A 21,241-nucleotide genomic window follows, 5' to 3' on the forward strand; every position below is an offset into this window, starting at 1 on the left:
TTTCTCTTTGTTGGATAATAAAATAAGTGAATAATTATTTCTTTAATGGATGCAACCCATATTAGGTAAACCACATTAAATCTCTATGTTATTGAATTTTTGTCTTTTCTTATTTCTATATTTTTGTAATATTGTTTATTTTCTCCTATTCTCTAAATCCCTAATAATTACTCTCTGAGTGATGTAAATTGCTTAGTGATTTGGTAGGAAGTCTTATTTTTGAGTGGTAATAATGGTAGAGGAAGGGAAGTTTAAGATTAAAAAGTTCAACGACCAAAAATTTTAACTATGGAAGATGAAAATGGTATATTATCTATCTCAAAAGGATCTTTATTTATTTTTGGATGGAAAAATAAATAAATTTATAATCTTGATGATGAGGTTAGGGATCCCTATATTTTTTAAATTCTAATTGTCTAAAAGTTGAAATGACTCGGTCATGATTGTAAGTAACTTTGTCTTTGGTTCAAATACTTCAATGGTTGATGATGTTTCTAGTGTCATCCATAGAAAGTAAATGCAATAAAAAAGAACAAGTGATACATAAACTAATGTTTTAAATGTTGAGAATAATGGGCAACAAAGGGAAAGAGGAAAGAGCTTGGGTAATCATGGGTAAACAAGAATAGATAGACCAAAATCTAGGGTAAATGTGGAGTTTTGGAATTATAGAAGGAAATGGAACCTAAGTAAATATTATTGGTATTGGAAGGAAAAATAAGGAGATAGATGACAAGAAAATAAAAAGGAAGCAAGTGTAACATGTGATTTTTGCAAGATTCTTTAGTTCTTTCTTTACATAATATTATTGATTATTATGTGTTAGATTTAGGTGCTTCTTTTCATACCACACCTTACATAAAATATTTGATATACTATGATTAAGATGGTTCTAGATAGTTTTATTTAGGTGCTAATTGTATAAGTTGTGAAAACCAACTTCAAATATCACCAAGAACACTAGCATGCAAATAACCTATACTAAAGAAAAATCAGAAGAGGAAAAAGTAGAGCTTAGAAAATCTCAATAGTATAAGAGCCAAAAATTTATTCCAAATTATTTTTAAAAAAAGTACAAAAGTTCAACCTTAAAGGTGAATGAAACCCTAGAGGGAAAGAAAACTAGTTTTGTGCATTATAATTAATATAAAATATTAATTATATGCACCTAAGAGTAAGCTTAAGTACACTAGAGTAATAGATGACTTAATTAATTAAATCAACATGATTTAATTAATAAGTATAAATAGTTAGTTACTCTAACAACCCCCTTAAGTGAAGCTCAAGAGGTAAGCGAACCTAGCAAAGTTATGAAAGTAGGAAAATGGGTCCTGGCAATAAGGCGAAACTAGAGATAAAAGAGAAAACCCAGTGGAAAAAACTCCTCTCCAAAAGAGATGAAAAAAAAATGGCTCAAGAGACTCTCTCAAAACCATAAGAAGCCCCCCCCCCCCATGAGAGAGAGATGAGACACCAAAGCCCCCCCAAAATGATGGAGCCCCTATAGAATTGAATGAACCAATGGAACTCCAATGTGGAAGAAACAAGGGCACAGAACAAGGAAACTACTAAATGACTAGAAGTGATGCTCAAAGGAGAAAACATGAGGATCCTAAAAGGGAATCCCCAATGCAGGTGTGTTGACACTATCATGAGAGAGGAGATGAAAGTCCTCTATAGAATCCACAATAAGTGCACCTAGAGGCTTGATGAGTGGAGCTAGAGGGTTTGGTAGAGATGAAGAAGAATGCTACAAAAGAGAAAAGACTTCAACTGGATGTCATGTGGTGATCTTAGGAACAATACAAAGGTCCAAGTGTCCTGACTACACCACATGATGCTCTTGCAAAAGAGAAGAAGTATGTTTCGATAATGGAGATGGTGGACCAAAGTGCAAGGTGTAGAGATAGGTGGAATGATCAACTATCCTTGTAGAAATAAGACATCTGGTTGCTCTATCTCGAATGAAGATAGAATTAATAGTGAACTCAATTGTCTTCCCTGATCCACTACATGTAATCTAAGAAATTGAGAGAAGGTTTGTAGATAGAGATGGAGCATACAATACATCATTGAAGGTGTCATCCTAAATGCCAACTAAACCTTTCTTGCAGATTGGTAGGGTAGTGTTATTTCCCATGAGAACATGAGGAATGGGAGAAGCTTCAAGAATAGAGAAGACACCATGAGAAGATGTCATATGGTGAGATGTATTTGAATCCAGTTTCCAAGGGACCTAGGAAGGGGATGTAATGGATGCCCGTAATGCATGACCCTATCCAAAATCTTATGTAGATGTCAAACATATAGAAGAAGACTAAAAGGTAGACCCCTATGAGGTAGAAGAGGATGGAGATGAAATAGTGCTCTTTTGAAGAAGATCTTGCAAATTTTCAATCTATTTCTCATAGCCATCACATATCTTCTAAAAATAATGTGACTCATCATGAGATCCTTTCCAATAACAGGAATAGGTAGGAGTTGTAGTCTTCTTTTTCTCCTTCTTCTTAAAAGAAGAGGATGGACTAGTAGAGTGTTGAGAAGAGGAATCAAATATTTTCTTCATCTTTTGCTTCTATGTATCCTTGGGAAGTAATACTTGTAATGATGGACCTCTAAATGAATCCATCTAAGTAATTTTGGACTACTCACAAGTTAACCTATCATAGAATATCTCCAAAGAAGGCATCTGATGTCTATTACCTAAGGCATCCATAGTGGAGTAGAAAGTGGAAGAAAAAATCTAATACTATCCTCACAGATTTGAGAGTATCAAAAAAATACACTCATCATTGGTTTTATTTTTCTCACATCCCTACAAAACTATATGTAGAGATTTGAACTTTATCAATTGATAGGTGTCAAAGAAGTCAACTCTGCATCAAGTTGTAGTGCTCAGAACTCATTCATTGTGCCAAACAAGTTGTGAAACTTGGTCTAAATAGCCTAAGGAGTGGTCAAACCATCAAGTTGAAACAATAGACTATCAAAGATGTTCAGTTCAATCAATCCCATGACTTCATCCATTTTGTTCCTATGCTAAAGAACCTCAAAAAGGCACTATAGAGTAGGTTGGTTCACATCTAGATATGACCATAAGCCTAATGACATGAGAAGCCTAGTCATTTATGTTTTCTAGGTGTGATAGTTGTGCGGCATGAGCTAGGTCACAAAAGGATCCGACATTGAGAGAAGAAGATAGAAGCATAAGGGTCTTATTTTGAAGCAAAGTACAGAAAAGAAAATTCCCCCACCCACAATGTATAAAGATATCCCTCAAATACCAAAGAAAAACAACTATAGAAATCACAAAAACTAAGAAAAGAACCTCGATTCTAGATGTAGAGAAGGAGGAAACAGAAGCCTCTATTTCAATGCCAAAAATGAGAGCTCAAATGAACTCAAAATGAAATAAAACCAGCATCATTGTCTCTATCTAGGAACCAGCTTTTTGTGCTTCTTTTGGATCAAAAAAAGACCTATGTATGCTTAAGTTATGGCCAAAAAAACAACTCCCACTCCAAAAGACAAGCTCATTGGAAAATTATAGACATAGAAAAAAATTTGATAGTCGTATGGTTGTTAACTGCCTATTGCCGAAAAAAATCTAACTGCTAGAAAATGATGTCAATAGCTGGAAAGTGATGTTGTTAGTCTGAAAGGTGACATCAACAGCTACCAAAAATGTAAGTTAGAATGATGATGTGGGCTGGCCAAGAAGTGATGTCACTACTAGATTTCTATGTCAACTAGCCAGAGAACTACATTAGCAGGTTGGCGACGTAGACACAGACCTAAATCTAATTACACCACTTTGGTAATCCTATTTAGCTATCTCTAAAGGAATCATTAATTAAATTCTTATTTAATTAATCCTTTTCCATCCCCTAGCTGATTAATTTAATTAATCATCTATAGTCCTAATTGATAAATCAAATAACCCATTATTTATCAATTAATCCTATTCTCCTATCTAATTCCAAATCCCAAATTTATTAAAATCACTTTAATAAATAAAACCCTCAAATCTAATAACCCCTAAACTATCCTAAATCCTCCATCTAGCCTAATCCACCCCATTCACCTATACTAACTAAGCTTAGCCACTAACTCACCCACCCTCATGAATGCCATCCACTTGCACATCTCTAACATCCCTAATCTAATCCTAACCCAAGCCTAACCCATCCCCTAATCATTTTCACAATCCTAAATGAGCTTAAGACTTTCCTAATCCAAGCCAAAGTCTTCCCTCAAAATATCCCAACCACCAAGCCATAAAAGCTCTTACAAAGCCATAAATTTCTCTTACAAGCCCATTCATTGCTCTTACAAGCACTTATGAGGGCCATTTAAAGCCTTGAGCCTCCTTTGTTGACTCATCCATGCCCTTTCCTCCACCCACTCTCCTTGTGACATGTGTCACTCTCTGATTGGTGCTAAACAAGCACAATCCATGTGCTCCCCTTTCAGTGCATCCTGACCCTCCCTCACCATCTTGCCATCCTTGCATCTTAGCCCTCCATCCCTCAAGCCTCTTTCCTATAAATTGGATCCCCTCATAAGCCATTTTAATCACAACCCCTTTTAGTAAAGTTATCATGCTAGTTTGAGAAACAAAGCCATCAATCATACCCTCATAATGCCAAATTGAGAGCTCACAAGGCTACCAATTTTCTATTATCCATCTCCACCATTGAAGTAACTTTGAAGCTTGAGAATACATCCCAAATCCATATCCAAGGACACCTCTACGAATCAAGTGATCATACTCATTGAGAGAGCCCATCCATGGCTCATATTCTCATTTGAGGACCTCACTTTGTCTATCTTAAAGTTTATACTAGTTTTTTTAGTTAATGCTTTTGTTTTTAAATAGATTGGTGTTTCTTGCTAACATATTAGTGTACACATTTTGGCATGCCTGATGGGACCTCTTTGGCATATCCAGTCTTACTGATCTCTTTGGCAAATGGTTAACCTTTTTATGGATTTGCATTTTCTTTCAATTTATTTTCTTTTTGAGATTTCAAGCATGATTCTTAATGTATCTCTTCCAAGTGATTTGAGTTGTTTCATCCTCATGGTCGCCATGATCTTTTATATCATGGTGTGCTATGAATTGGACAATTTGAGTGCAAGGTCTTGATTAGGTCTTTTGTTTGTTTTTCTTTTCTACTTGTGGGTTACCCAGTGGCAGTTCTATGCTGCTTCCTCTGAGATTCATGTGCGATGCTGGGGCAATCCTTGTGTGTTTGTTTCGAGTCAGTCTATTAGTCCTTTGGATGGTTGGTGACATAGCCTTGATGTTCTTGGTAACCTTGGCAATTAACCAATAGTCCTATAGAAAATCTAGTGCTCAACTACATGGTGGTACTTCTCTTTGAAGTATCTCCCTCCTCAAAAAGCTTCAGTGGATTCCCTTCATCTCCATTATCCCCCATCCATATCCAGCATCTATCTCTCCTACCCCAGCTTATGCATCAGTATCTCTTTGAATCAATCTTCACTTTTAGCTTTAGGGATCCACAATCCTAGTCTTAGGGATCCACCAATCCAATCAATCCACCAAGCCTCATCTTTCAAGATCCACAATCCTCGTCCTAGGGATCTCCGAAACCCATCTTCTACCAATCAGCTTTATAATCCCCTCATCCATCTCCCTATCCTAGATTCCTTTTTATAGAACTCCGCTCCTTCATCCTCCCCCACCCCAATCCTAGATCATCCTAAGCTTGCTTCTTGTGCATCTGACCTCCCTTTATCATTCTCCCATCGTGAGAGTTTGAGCTAATTTCGCCCCTTCTCTTTTCCAATCTGTCTCTCTACTCGTCTCACTTTCTTTTGCTTTTCAAGAATTCATCGAGCTTCCTCTTCTCTCCCCACTACCTTCTTGAGGGGGCATCTCTAATTCTAGTCTCTCCTCTTCTTATCTGAGACTAGGGAAACCTTGTTTCTAAAACATCTTCCTCGTGTCATCTTCATTCAAACTTCTTTGAAATAGTGTTGTCTCAACACTCTGTCAAAGAGGGGCAAAATGTAGACACCTAAATCTGATTACACCACTTTGGTAATCCTATTTAGCTATCTCTAAAGGAATCATTAATTAAATTCTTATTTAATTAATCCTTTTCCATCCCCTAGTTGATTAATTTAATTAATCATCTATAGTTCTAATTGATAAATCAAATAACCCATTATTTATCAATTAATCCTATTCTCCTATCTAATTCCAAATTCCAAATTTATTAAAATCACTTTAATAAATAAAACCCTCAAATCTAATAACCCCTAAACTATCCTAAATCCTCCATCTAGCCTAATCCACCCCATTCACCCATACTAACTAAGCTTAGCCACTAACTCACTCACCCTCATGAATGCCATCCACTTGCACATCTCTAATATCCCTAATCTAATCCTAACCCAAGCCTAACCCATCCCCTAATCATTTTCTCAATCCTAAATGAGATTAAGACTTTCCTAATCCAAGCCAAAGTCTTCCCTCAAAATATCCCAACCACCAAGCCATAAAAGTTCTTACAAAGCCATAAATTGCTCTTATAAGCCCATTCATTGCTCTTACAAGCACTTATGAGGGACATTTAAAGCCTTGAGCCTCCTTTTTTTACTCATCCATTCCCTTTACTCCACCCACTCTCCCTATGACATGTGTCACTCTCTGATTGGTGCTAAACAAGCACAATCCTTGTGCTCCCCTTTCAGTGCATCGTGACCCTCCCTCACCATCTTGCCATCCTTGCATCTTAGCCCTCCATCCCTTAAGCCTCTTGCCTATAAATTGGATCCCCTCCCAAGCCATTTTAATCACAACCCCTTTTAGTAAAGTTATCATGCTAGTTTGAGAAAAAAAGCCATCAATCATACCCTCATATTGCCAAATTTAGAGCTCACAAGGCTGCCAATTTTCTATTATCCATCTCCACCATTGAAGTAACTTTGAAGCTTGAGCATACATCCCAAATCCATATCAAAAGACACCTCTACAAATCAAGTGATCATCCTCATTGAGAGAGCTCATCCATGGCTCATATTCTCATTTGAGGACCTCACTTTGTCTATCTTAAAGTGTTTCTTGCTAACATATTAGTGTACACAGGCAGTAGCTAGGCAGAGTAGTACTAGCGATGGTGGCTACTAGGTGGTGTAGCATTGGCAGTGGTGGCCAGAGGGCAGCCTGCCCATGACAATGGGGCAAGGGCCCATGCCACAGATGGTGTACCAGTTGTGGGCGGCACTCTGGCAGTGGCAAGGTGGCATTGGGGTGGCTGGTGGGTGGAGCGGCCCAAAAATATTTTTTTTTTTAATAATTTTTTTGGAAAATCATGTTCGTACGACCTTCTAAGGACCAAAAAAAATTTCTAGAAGCTACAACGACCAAATTTTTTTAAAAATTTACAATTTTTTACTATACCGAGCCTTTTGAGCGCAATGGCAATGTCTGTTTTGGCCCAAAGTGAGCTGAAAAAATGTCCTCCTCTTGATTGAAGGAAAAAACCTCAAAAAAGATGGGGCTTCTATCTTTGAATCGTGGCTTCAAAAATCTTCAAATCAGGAAGCAACAGGGATGCTCTAATACTATGTAGAAGTTGTGAAAACCAAATTCACAGATCACCAAGAACACCTACATGCAAATAACTTGTATTGAAGAAAAATCGAAAGAGAAAAAAGCAAAGCTTGGAAAATCTCAATGGTATGAGAACCAAAAATGTATTCCAAGTTATTAAAACAAAAAGTATAAAAGTTCAACCTTAAAGGTGAATGAAACCCTAAAGGGAAAGAAAACTAGGTTTGCACATTATAATTAATATAAAATAGTAATTATATGCACCTAAGAGTAAGCTTAAGTACACTAGAGTAATAGATGACTTAATTAATTAAATCAACATGATTTAATTAATAAGCATAAATAAATAGTTACTCTAACACTAATAAATCATGAAAAAATATTGGAAAGGAAAACATAAAAATGAACAAATGGAAATAAATTGTTATTGAAAGAGATAAGACATGTTCCTAACTTGAGAGTGAATTTAATATCCATAGGAAAACTAGGAAGTGAAAGTTTTACAGTCACATTCAAAAAAAATTCATGGAAGGTTACTAAAGGATCATTGATAAGAGAAAAAGGCCAAAGGTAAGAATATTGTATTTATGTATCGTAATATTGATTATTCTATCTCCCTAGCTTCCCCAAGAATGGATAGAGTTATGTGGAACAATTAACTTGGAAAAATGAGTGAGAAGGGGATGAAACTTCTTCTTTCAAAGAATCAATTGATAGGTTTGAAATAGGTTGATTTGGGATTTTGTAAATACTATGTTTATGGAATTTACAAGCTTGGTTAAATTTGTTAGAGTTGGGAAGGAAATAAAAAAAGAAAAGTTAGAACTTGTGCATTATGATGTAAGGAGGCCAACCCAGATACCATATCTTGGTGGGTCTTATTATCATGTTACTTATATTGATTATATACCTAGGAAAACTTGGGTTTATTTCATTCCATAAAATATGGCATATTTGAAGTATTAAATACATGGAAAGCTTTAATTGATAATAAGACAAAAAATCAGATGAGGTGTCTTAAATCAGATAATGGAGATGAGTATTGTGGTAGAGTTTTTGATAATTATTTTTCATACCATGAGATTCATTACAAAAGAAAGTTATTATAATCCCACAAGAAAATGGTGTGTCTAAAAGGATGAACAAAATAATTACGGACCATGAGATTGCATGCAAGATTGTCATTATAATTTTGGGCAGATTTTTTAGATATTGTTATTTTCTTAATAAATAGAGGAACTTCTAGTTATTTGGATTATGGTATTCCAAGGAGGCATGGACAAGAAAAAAGGTAAAATACTCATTCTTGAAAACTTTTTATAGATAAGAATTTGTCCATGTTAGTATAGAAAATCAATAAAATCTTGAGGCAAAATCTAAAAAGTGTACTTTATTGGTAATGATGTTAATGATTTTAGTTATTATTTTTGGGTTTTTGAGAATCAAAAAATTATGAGTAAATATTTCATATTCAATGAAAAGGTCATGTACAAGGATAAGATACAAGGAAAGAAGCAAGAATATGAGTGTACAAAACACATGGTCCTTGACAAAATCCTAGTAAATGTAGTCCCAATAGTGCAAGAAAATATTGAACATCCAAAACCAAAAGACATTCTTTAAACTCCATTACACTTGTACCTAGTACAAAACAAGGTCCTTTGTTTCTTAGGTTCATTCTCACCAATCAGAAGGACTCTTATGTTAATTAGATCTTCTTCTCTTTCAACATCTTTAGAATGTGATAACTTGGAATCTTCATCTACATGTAAAACTCTAGCCTTTACTTTTGTTCTATTATATGTCTTTCCTTGTCATTGAGGACATTCATATGTTCTATGATCTTCTTCTCCATGGTGAAAACATGTTCCACAAAAGCCTCCTTTTCATGGTCCTTGTCCTCTTCATCTTCATCTCTGATCCCTATTATTCTAATAATGGAAAAGATTGAAATTGTTTCCCCTCTAATTGTGACTATTTTTGGCTTCATCCTCCATATTTTGATCTTCATTTTGGCATCCCTAAGATTAATCATTGATCTTCTACCCTGGCCTATTTCACTTTACCTACTCCCAAACTTTTTTTTTATCTTTCCCCCTACTCTTAGGGAAAACTAGTATGCCTCATCAATACTAGTCATTATAACTAGACTCAAATACTCTTGAATTCTTGACCTCAACCCATTAAGGTAATGAGAATTTTTCTCCTTGTTCTACATGGGCTTTTTTGATGAGCACTCAATAAGACTCTTTTGTATACTCTTGAATAGATCTTTCCCCTTGTTTCAACCCTTGCATTTTCTTCAATAGATCAAGCTCATGATAGATAAGAATGAATCATTTCTTTAATTTATCCACCATTTGATCTTATCTTATGTTTTTATCCTTTCCTCTTATATTTCTGTCTAATTGAATCTCATGTCACCAAATCTTTGCATGACCCTTCAATCTGACCTTCATTAACTTGACTGTACTAGAATAATTGATATCTTTGTACTCAAAATATTCTTCTAATTCATTGATCCAATCAATCAATTCCTCCAAGTTAATATTTCCCAAAAATCTGGGGACTTCAATCACAATGGCTCTAAAAATATTTTCCTCCTCAAGTTTTCTAGTTTCCCCTTCTCCTTCAAGTTTAATATTTCCTTCTTCCTCGAATTCATTCTCACTTTCATCTCTTATAACAATATCCATCCCTATACAAATCTCTTCTTACAATGCTTGCACCTATCTCTATAGGGCTCTAAAATCCTTAGGTGTTTCACCTTCATCTCTTCCACCATGTTCCCTTTGTTGAGATATTTTCATACTTATTATTGAAACCCTAAACCATTGTCCTAGTAAAAATTTCCTTACATTCGATGATCATAACAAAAATAAAGAAGCAACAACAATTTGCAAGAACACAAAATGAGCTTCTTATTATCTCCAAAAGTATGAAATTACAAATTTTCATAAATACAACATGAAAAGATACATGGAACTTCCTTACAATATTCTATAAGCTAGAGGCATGAACAACCACGCAGAATAACCCTAGGCAACCCTACAGAGCTTCCTATATAGGAAAATTTCTACCACCCAAAAAGTTCTAGAATTTACCTCTAACCCTTGAGGATGGCCAACCTTAAACTATTTTTATTTTTCACACTTATTACATTAGAGTCACGTCAAAATAATTTCAAATTATAATTTTAAGTAGCCCAACTTCTGGAGGCCATAACTTTTTAACTATAGACCCAGTTGGCAATTTTAACCACTTTTCAAACATAATAGCTCCTAATATATAATGCCCTAATTAAAAAGTGGCATTATCCAAGGGGTTGACCTCATTTTGAAGCCTCTAAGGTCTTCAAAATTAAGCTATAGAAATGAAATGAAACAAGCAGGCTAATATAACTAAGATGAGCCTCCATTATGAAATCAAAACATTTAGAGATCATAAGACTAACTTACTAAAAATATTAAATTTCCACAAAAATAACTTTACATTGAAATAACCTTACTTAAAAATATAGAAATAGAAATATTTTTGGGTGATGCAAGATTCCCCTTACACCCAGGATGCTCATGCATCACATCACATAACTTTATTTATCCATCATAAACTAGAAATTCAAAAGAAAAGTGGTTGTATTCAAATATTCTACCAACAATAAACATGGGTTTCATAAACTAAGATAATCATACATATATCTTCCTCTATAAGAGATTGAATAATAGAACAACCATTAACCCCGAAACAAAAATTATCAATAAAATACCTAGGAAATGTAGGGTAGCTAGAAAAGGTATAAATAAAGAGAAATCCATAAGGTCCCTACCCAAAAAATAACTATTTATCCTAAGAAAGAAAAAACAAATAGGTATTAGATAGAATAATAGCATTAATTTTATATTAATCCAAAAGAAGAATAAAATTAACTTCATACCCATCACAACCAATCCAAAAATATGAGAAGGATGTCCTTATCATGAGAAGTACACTCCAAAAAGTGGATAGGAGTGGGGAAAATAGAGATGCTCCTTTTGACATAAATTTACCATCTAAATTGGAAGAAACTATCTTTAGAAAAGAGGAGGAGAATACAAATCTAAGAAAAATCACTAAACAAATCTCCCAAAATCCTAACACTAGCTAAAAGAACTTTCACCTCATCAAGGAGCCAGAACCCAAAATTCTCTACATCATAGACCCAAAAGCATGCATGGTAGAAAGAACCAAAAGATAAAAAGAATAACATCACCACACCCAAATGCATCCACATCACCATGTGAAAAATCCTCCATTGTAGAGAATGCCTTGAGAAAAATATAAATTAGACACACTAACAACCACCACCACCACCCTTGGAAGATAAAGAACTGATTAAAAGAATAGGGGAATCACAACCCCAAACCACAACTAAAAAAATTGACAAGCACCAAAAGGAAGACTCTAAAAATCCTAAGATGTGGATTCTAAAAATGCAAAGGACCTCTTGAACCACATAATCCAAGGAAATGAAATCTTCTAAGAGAAATAAGAGACCCCAATAAAGGTACATCCCTAATATAAGAATAAATCACAACATACCAGTCTCAACCTAAAGCACAAGGAAAACATCCCAAAACTAGAAAACATGAACCAATACATCGAAAACATGAGTTCCAAGCACCAAATGGGTAGAAAAAATGGTCTAGAAGAACTCTAAAATGTGGAGATACCCACCACCCAAAATAAAGTTCACATAGAATAAAATCCAATACCACAGAGACACACCAAAACACAAAAGAACCTTGCACTAATTCACCAAAATAGCCTCCACTAGAAGAAACAACTCAAAAATAGAATTTGCAAGGTAGGAAGTAATCTCTTCACTTTCATCATCACCTAGATCCTCCTTTGCTACTTTTTCAAAATTTGAATTGTTTCCCACATTCCTTTTCCTACTCCTCACCCTCCTCTACATCACTAAATTTAGTTTTCCCTACTATATTTAAATTGTTTTTCCAATTTTTAGAATGATTTATAATAATTGAGTGGGTGGGGGGGAGTGGGGAGAATCCGTTATCCTTAGGTCCAAATGTATCAGTTAAACTTTTAATTACTTCAAATCTAATCATTTAGTAGCTCAAACTCTATAGCAAATAATTAGCAACACAAACTTGTATTCCATTTTTCTAATAATAACAAACTTGCAAAATGTAAAACATTATCTATAAAACATCTTAGATAAAACCCACAAAAGTATAACACTAGGATTTAACTTGGAACCTAAATTTGGGAAAAACCACCAATAACATGTCACCAATTTTTTACTCTTCTAAAGTGAGCTCTATTAGGAGCCAACCCTATTAAAGGTGACAAAATATTCTATTAAATGTGACCTTGCTAAAGGATTCAATCACATGTTACAAGTGGCCTTGTTAGAGGGATTAAGAACATTACATTAGAATGTCGCCTTGATTAAAGTGTTGGAATTACAATAGGAAAATTAAAATCTGAGAGGAAGTGGGGGTGAATCAGTGCTTCAAACTTTTGCCCATAAAAATCATTCACCTCACATCCATCTCACAATTCAACAAGTAAACTAAAATACCATATTATGCATGTACATCTAAAGCATGTAAATAAGTAAACATTCACACATGTATGACACAAGATATGATTACCCAGAAACCCTCCAATGAGAAGGTAAAATTGGGGTGGGGAGGACACCCATAAATCTTCACTACTATAGTTGTAAAGTGTATCTAATTAAGGTTACAATTGTTTGACCATAAAATATGATCTACCCTATTAAAGGCTTACAAAGACTATTAGGTCTCACTTTGGTAAACGATTTTAACACCATATTAGCAGTGTGCCTGATTAGAGGACTTCAACTCACAATTAAGCAAGCACCTTGTTATTGTATTTCAACACAACTTGTTAGGACTACTCTATTAAGAGATTTAACTAATTTACTTGTTAGAATGTCTCAGTAATGATCCTATGGTTAGTGCTCTATTGCTAGATAATAGATCACCTCTTTGCATATATCCTTGATCTTCCTCCGATCATATTTCATTGTTCTTTCCTTTCACTTCTTCCTATATTCTTGTCTAACTAGTTTTGCAATGTAAATCAATTCATAACACCTTAATTATCATGAATGCTCTATTTTTTCATGCAAACTCTCTTCAATTATCCTTAAGAATTCCTTAAAAAATTTAGGCTTTGTTCACCTTAAGAAGACCTAGGTGACTTAGAGTTAGATATGAATCAACAGTAGTGATTCACCCATATTGCCACTTAAACCTTCCCTTTTTTTGATTGGATGCATGTAAAGCATAGGGATTCATATTTAAGATCCATCCTTATCAACAAAGGTCATAAAACAATCTTTTAGTTGGCTCAAAAATGGTTTACATTGTAGTTTGTGCCAATACAAACAACTATGTCAAAATTGTATTACTTATCATCTGAAGTCCCTACTACTTAACACTAATTGTAAATTCAATGTTGTCACTTTCAATCTAAATGAATTGGCATGCATTGATTTCTTAGCACTTGAATCACTAGGCACATAATATCTACTCGACATCTAAGTGACTTGGCACTTGAGTTTCTCAACACTCACTATTTACTTGATATGCTCTATCTTATATGTTGTGCTTGGCATATATTACTTGTTCGACATGAACTAAGTAAATGACTTATAATTACTTAAGTGTATAGACACTCACTTGTCAAAACCAATATGAGATCAACAATCTCCCCTTTTGACATGAGTGTCAAAAACACTTGGTCATGGATTAATGATCCTATCCTTACAAGCATGACATACATATCTAATATCTATTTAGCTTTTATACAAAATTTCAAAATATCAAAATTTTACAACACATGACTTATCAGTCATAACTCAAAATTTCATAACTCCCCCTAAGTTGATTGTGTTGTTCTATACTTTGTATCTGAACCAAAGTCTTTCTCCTACTAAGTAGATTCACATAAGTTGAGTTGATAAACTATTTCTATCTATTTTTCTTTGTCATACTCTTTCTCATTTCTTGTTCTCTTACTCCTCATTTTCTCTTGTTCATCATCTACTCCATCAAATTTCTCTTTTAATTTCTTGACAATTTTGTTCTTCTTCCTAATGGTCGAGGTAGTCTTCAAATCTATTGTTATCTTAGATTCGACCATGTCATAGTTCCAAAAATTTGTATTCTCCTTGTCCACTTCTTCTACAAATGATGTTGTGATTGTTGCAGATGCTTCATCAACATTGATTTTATATCCCAATGGTCTTAACCATCTAACTCTAGGAATTGTTTCTTGGACATATGTAAAGTTAGTGTCAACTAGGAAGAAAACATCATCAAAATGCTTCTCCACTAGTGAAATTGGTATCCTCAATCATTTCTTCATTGACTACTTGAAGTATTTGAAGTAGCTTTTCATAATTGACTCAAAATTATCACCTAGTTGCTCAATGAATTCACCTATTTGCACTATAATAGGTTTTTTTACCTTCCATGCAACTTTACCAAAAGTAGCAAATGTATTATGTACATAAAAGAACATTCATACAAGAATTGATCCAAATTTGCATTGTGCACTTTTGGTCTTCCTTATGGTTCTGAAATTCTTAGTCAATTATTGCAACTATAACTCGGCAAGATCATAAGTATGATATTTCTTCACCATCTTGTATCTCATGTTAACTACAATACATCGTACACTATTGAGTCTGCTGGATTGATAGAACTTATGTACCATAATCCTTACTGCAAAAGCAATTAAGGGATCTATGATTGTGTCTATTGGCATCCCTTATTTATTCCATACAACCCCTATATTATTTTTAATTACCTCTTTTGCATCACTTATAATTGTCTTGGGCTAATTTTGTGTGGTTCCATAATGTACACCCCATTTCCTAATTGAAATAGGGACCCTCTACTTCATTTTTTCTAGGTTTAGGCCAATTTTGAGGTCCTACCTCTCCTTAAGTTCACATCTTGGGTCCTAGTCAAAAAAATTCAAAAAAGTTAAAAAGTCAAAAATTCAAAAAAAAGAGGGTGCAGACTAGTGCACATATGCTGGTGCATGATTTGAAAAGGCACAACCTCCTTTGGTGATGTACAATGTGCACACCTATGCACCTACATAGCCACACATTTTGTACACCACCAAAGGCAAGGTTGGGCTATATAAGCCCCCACCCCCCTCCTCAATCCTTACCTTATGTTTTATCCACATTTCTTGAGTTCTCATGCCATAGGTGACATCTGTGCATCTCTCATACTCACGAACTCTGCCAAAGCATGTAGTACTACACCTTCTTAGGTGTGCACTCCTCTTGCCTAAACATAATTGAAATATAACACCTCGCATATGTGAAACCTAGATGCATAGGTGTGCACCCCAAACACAAAAGCCTCAATGGATTAGGTGTGCACTAGCACACCCGGGCAGGTGCACTAGTGTGCACCTCTACAAAAAGAGCTAAAACATCAAAAATAAAGAACAAAAAATTTAAACCTAAACATCCCTCACATGACACTGAGTGAAATTAGGTGCACACTTGCACACCTAACTTGGTGCACAAGTGCACACCTGGTATTGTAAAAGACTAATAAAAAATAATAAAGGAGTGTGCCCGTGCATGCCTAATGTGGTGTGCAAGTGTGCACCCATAACATAAAACCCAAAACCAAATGAGGAGCACACTCACACACCTGATCTGGTGCACAAGTGTGCTCCTTATATTTTAAATTTTGTTTTAAGAAAAGGAAGTTAGTAGGATTTTTTTTTGTACATCTAATTTTTGATTTTTTATGGGATGAGACTAACTTTTATTGTAATCTTCCCATTCTTGGCTTTGAACTAATTAACATCTTCCTTTTGTCATAAAAATATTATGACATCATCATCTAATGAGAAAATGGCACCAAAGCCTGTGGTGTTCAAGTTCCAAGGTGTACCATCAAAATCAAGATTCTAGGATGATTATGCAGAGATTAAGGATACAAACTTGGGGCACACTGATCTGGGAGAGTTCCTTAGGATATGCAACAAGCCCAAGGAGAGATTGGCTTTGGTATCTACATTAATCTAATCAGGGTTGGTGAATGTAGCTTCATGCCCAACATCAATACAATCCTCAGAGCTAGTAATTACACTAGCACAATACTTTGTTCCTAAGGAAAGGGTAGTGAAGAGCATGACTAGAGAAGTTTTTCTTGACCTTTGACCTAACAACATTGAGAGGGTATTTCATCTCCCTAGGTTAGATCAATTCATTAGACTCACTTATGAGGTAGCTAAGAGATGGTATAGGGAACACCTAAAAGAGGTGACAAATATCATTCAATCTTCCTATGTCATTAAGAAGACTCCTCTAGGGAACATAACAAGAAAAGTGGATATGACAAGGGGGTAAATGAAGGAAGATATTGGATACTCTATCATTATTTTGAGTAAAGTAATGGGTCTACTAATAGCTGGGCACTTGAATATTTTCATGCTTAATTTTATTCAGACTATCAAGATGGCAAGGATGCCACTTGACTGGGCCACCAAATTGAGCAAAGACTTGTGTGAATAATTGGAGGAAATCAAGGATAAGAAGAAGTTCTACATGACTTCATATTTGGTATACCTATTAGTTTCCAGGGAAAAAACCTATCTCAAGTTGTATAGGAAGGGCAGCATGCAAGATCCTAATGCTTGGTCATACATCGTCTACCCTCAATTGGTGAAGAAGAAGCTATTGGGATAGAGAAAAGAATACATAATCATGAATGATGTGTTCATATTTTTTATCATCCAATTCATAGAGGGAGACTATGGAAAAAGACTATCTGATAATGCAGTAGCACAGATAATATCTCTCAAGGCTTATTACATTCAGTTCAAAACATTCACATATATAAGGGTGGTTAGTGCCAATGTCAACCCAAATAAGCTCCCTAGATATCCTTCTGATAGACTGGTCCTATTGGATATTGTGTGGTAGATTGAATTTTCTTATGATAGGGTAAGGAGACAATGAAGGCCATGTTGGAAATGGCCCCTAGTCATTGGACCATATAAGGTAAAGCAGAAACATGATATTATGTCTTTTGAATGGGAGTGGGAACAATATCCCCTTGAGGATTAGAATTCTCCTAGGCCTTGTTTTGATAATATTGGGAAACTTGAGAGTCTAGTAGGCAAGTAATTTCACCATGAAGAGGCTATTGAAGATCATTGGATGAATGCAACAAATGACTATGATGTTCATGTTAGGGACTATTGTAGGATGACTCTGTATTTAGCTGAGAAGGCTTTAAAAATAAGAATTCTTGAAGAGATATTACAGCAAGATTTTAATGAGCTATTGGACCCTCTGTTCAACATGGACAAAATTGGAGAGAGACCCATAATGAATGCTGAGGTTGACAGAGAGGAGAGTGATGATATAAATCATAGGGCCAAGCATGTCATTAGGATGACACAAGATTGGATCAAGAAACCATTCCAACTTGATCTAATAACTGATACAATAATTTTTCAAGCACAAGCCTACCCAAAAAAAGGTAGAGGCAAGAAGGTTACTATTCCTACCTTTGCGGCCTAGTCACCAATAAGGCCAAAAATAGTATACCAACTAGATAGGCCAGTTGGATACTATCACCCTCTAGAGAGGAAAGGAAAGGGCAAGAGAAAGAGGAGTTCTCCTCAAAGGGCTAAAATGGAAGAGGGTGAAGCATAGGCACCTCCAGAGTAGCAAGAAGAAAATGTGTAAGGATTAGAAGATATTGGAGCTTCCCAAGTCCAAATAGATCCTCAATTGCCACTAGTTGTGCCCAACCAGATAGAGGGAGAAACCTAACAAATCACTCCTCCTCCACAAATAGAACTAGCATCCCCTTCTGCCTCTAAGAAATAGAAAAAGATTAAGATCTGCATGAATAAGAGGCAAAGGGTGATTAAGGAAATGGTTCCTTTCCCATCTATCCCCAAACCTATTCCCAAAGGAGAAGAAGAAGAAGATGAGGAGGAGGAGGAAGATGTGCCTCTACAGAGAAGAACCTAGCTAGCTAGAGCTGTAGAATAACAAAAGAGGAGAAGTTCCACTATAATACTACCATTCTCCCAGAGGAACCTTTGGAAGTTTCTTCTTTAGAAGATGAAGTACAACAATGGGTGGATGAGTAGGATGTGGAGGGTGATGATGTGTTTAAAATGTTAGATTTTGACTTCATGCCCATGGGAATAGAATTGGTTTGGGATAAGATTTAGGATACCCCTATAGGTGAACCCTAATAGGAGAACTAGATGTAAATGCCACCAAAATCATAGGGTCCTGATCTTACTCCCCCATCCCCACCATAATTCATGGTGGTGGATAAAGGCTTGGTTACTCCTCCACCTCCAAGTTTTTAAGAAGCATAGGTTCAAAAGGAACTAGTAGAGGATCCACAATAAATAGCAACTGATGAAGTGTCAAAAGATAGATAGATATTAGAATATTCTCAATTATCCTCCCAAGACACTGAGGTGCAACCTATAGGATCCACAAAGATGGAGACCACAGAAGGAGAGCCCTCGAAAAGAGAAAGAACTCTAGGGAGGAGTGATAAGGGAAAGGAGGTAGCTGAACATACTCCTTCATCCTTGAGAGGTAGGCCTTCGAGTGAACAAATTCTAAGGTGGTTGAGAAAATAAATGATGAGAAGCATGAAACCAAAATTCCATGTAGATGAGGAGGATATCATTGATTTGGCTAAGGTCTTGAATAAACCTAAGTCCCTATCACATGAAGCAAGACTGTTGGCATTGATCAATAGCACTCAGGATCAGAATTTGTTTGCTCAAGTGGCCATCCCTCCTCTTGATGCAAATGAAAAAATCTTGGACCCACACAATTATCAAATCAAAGAGGTCATGCTTGGGAGGCTCACATTGGATACGGCTAGATTGATGGTGACCATGGGAATAAAAGAAGTTTTCAAAAGCATGGACCAGGAAGGGGCTAAACTTAGACCACTTCAAAGGAAAAATGAAATCCTAAGAGGATATCCAACAAAATTTTTTGGTCCCCTAGATCCCAATCACCTTGAGGAGACCCTAAATAATGTACTCAGAGAAGGGAGGGGTGTGCATCTAGACCCATTTTTTTAAAGCTTATCAGCAATGGCGAGAAAGTTTTGAAGAAAAGGGTGTTTTGATCATCTAAGGGAATCTAAAGTTATTATAGGCTACATAGGAGAATGTAAATAAAATGATGGTAGCAATTTTGAATCAAGATTTCAGTATCATGGATGAAGTATGTGCTTGGAGCAAAGACTTACAAGCCTTGCAAGCTATAAAGGGGCAAAGATATAGGATTTTGATAGATGTGTATATAGTAGAAGTGTTAGATTTAATTGATGATTGGATTGAGAAGATTTTGGATAGTAATAAAGTAATGGAAACATTACATGCAAAAATCCATAAACTCAAGGACCAAGCCCAAGAGCAAATTTTGGAAGAAAAGAGACATTATAGTGATGTGTGCTTAGATATTTTTGAGGATGCAGAATGGGAGAAGTTATTGCCAGTAGAGGTAGTAGTATAAAAATTCAAGAATATTTTTGAAGAAGCATCTAATGATGAGGACATCTAGTAGGCCTTTAGAACAGAGGAAGCCTTATTAGAGTTGGATACCAAACTTGAGGATTTTGTTGAGACTTGAGTTGAGGTAGACAACTATAGACAAAAGATCAAAGACAAATATGAGGCTTTAGATTTATTGGACATGGAAAATATTACTAAGACTATAGAGAAATTTAAGGGCAAACATCTAGATGTAGCTTTGGGATGAAGGGGAACAAAACCCAAAAGCCATAATTTCAATTCTGACACTCAGTAAAATTTTGAAATTTTGGATCATTTTGAGGTGCACAGGTTTATAGGTGCATAGGTCTATAGGTGCACAAGTCCACAGGTCTATAGGTGCACTTTTCTAGAAGTGCACCAACAGTTAACTGCCAGTTCCAAAAATAGAGCTTTCCATGCATCATAAACGTATTCTAGTGACAGTTTAACTCTGACAGATGCCTAGTGAAGGATCAACTTCCATTTTTGGCACTTCCAAACACTTCCACTTTGACTAAAGGCTTTCTTATTCTTTCTCCTCTCATAAATTCTTTATTTTTAATATGTAAAGGCTCATACATCCAATTAATAAACAAAAAATAGATGGAGTCCTACTTAGCACCAATTAGATTTTTAGTTTATATATAATTAGTTTGTTTTATTATATTAAAATCATTTTATTGTATGTAGCTATCTCTCACTCTCAGTACAAATTGAGGAGACAATTTCTTGTAAATACTCCATTGTAATATGTAATTAGGGCCACCATTATTTTGTAATAAAATTATGCTTTTGGTGCTCGCATTTGGAGTGTAGTAATTCTTGCCTAAATGTGTCATTGTTTTGTGAATTTTGTTCATGGAATTTTGATTGAGCCAAAAGTTTATTGCTTTGTTTCTAGTTGTGTGATCTCTTTAGTTTTGGTGTTCGCTATGATTTTATGAATTTTACTAACATATCTAGCTTGAGAAGAAATCGTCAAATTGTACCTACATAACTTTTCATCTTGCATGAGCACACTTTTTGTGGCCTTGTGATTTGATGAAGAGTGAA

Source organism: Cupressus sempervirens, chromosome 10, assembly GCF_028749045.1.
Source record: "Cupressus sempervirens isolate cs-2001-9-10 chromosome 10, ASM2874904v1, whole genome shotgun sequence".
NCBI lineage: Eukaryota > Viridiplantae > Streptophyta > Pinopsida > Cupressales > Cupressaceae > Cupressus > Cupressus sempervirens.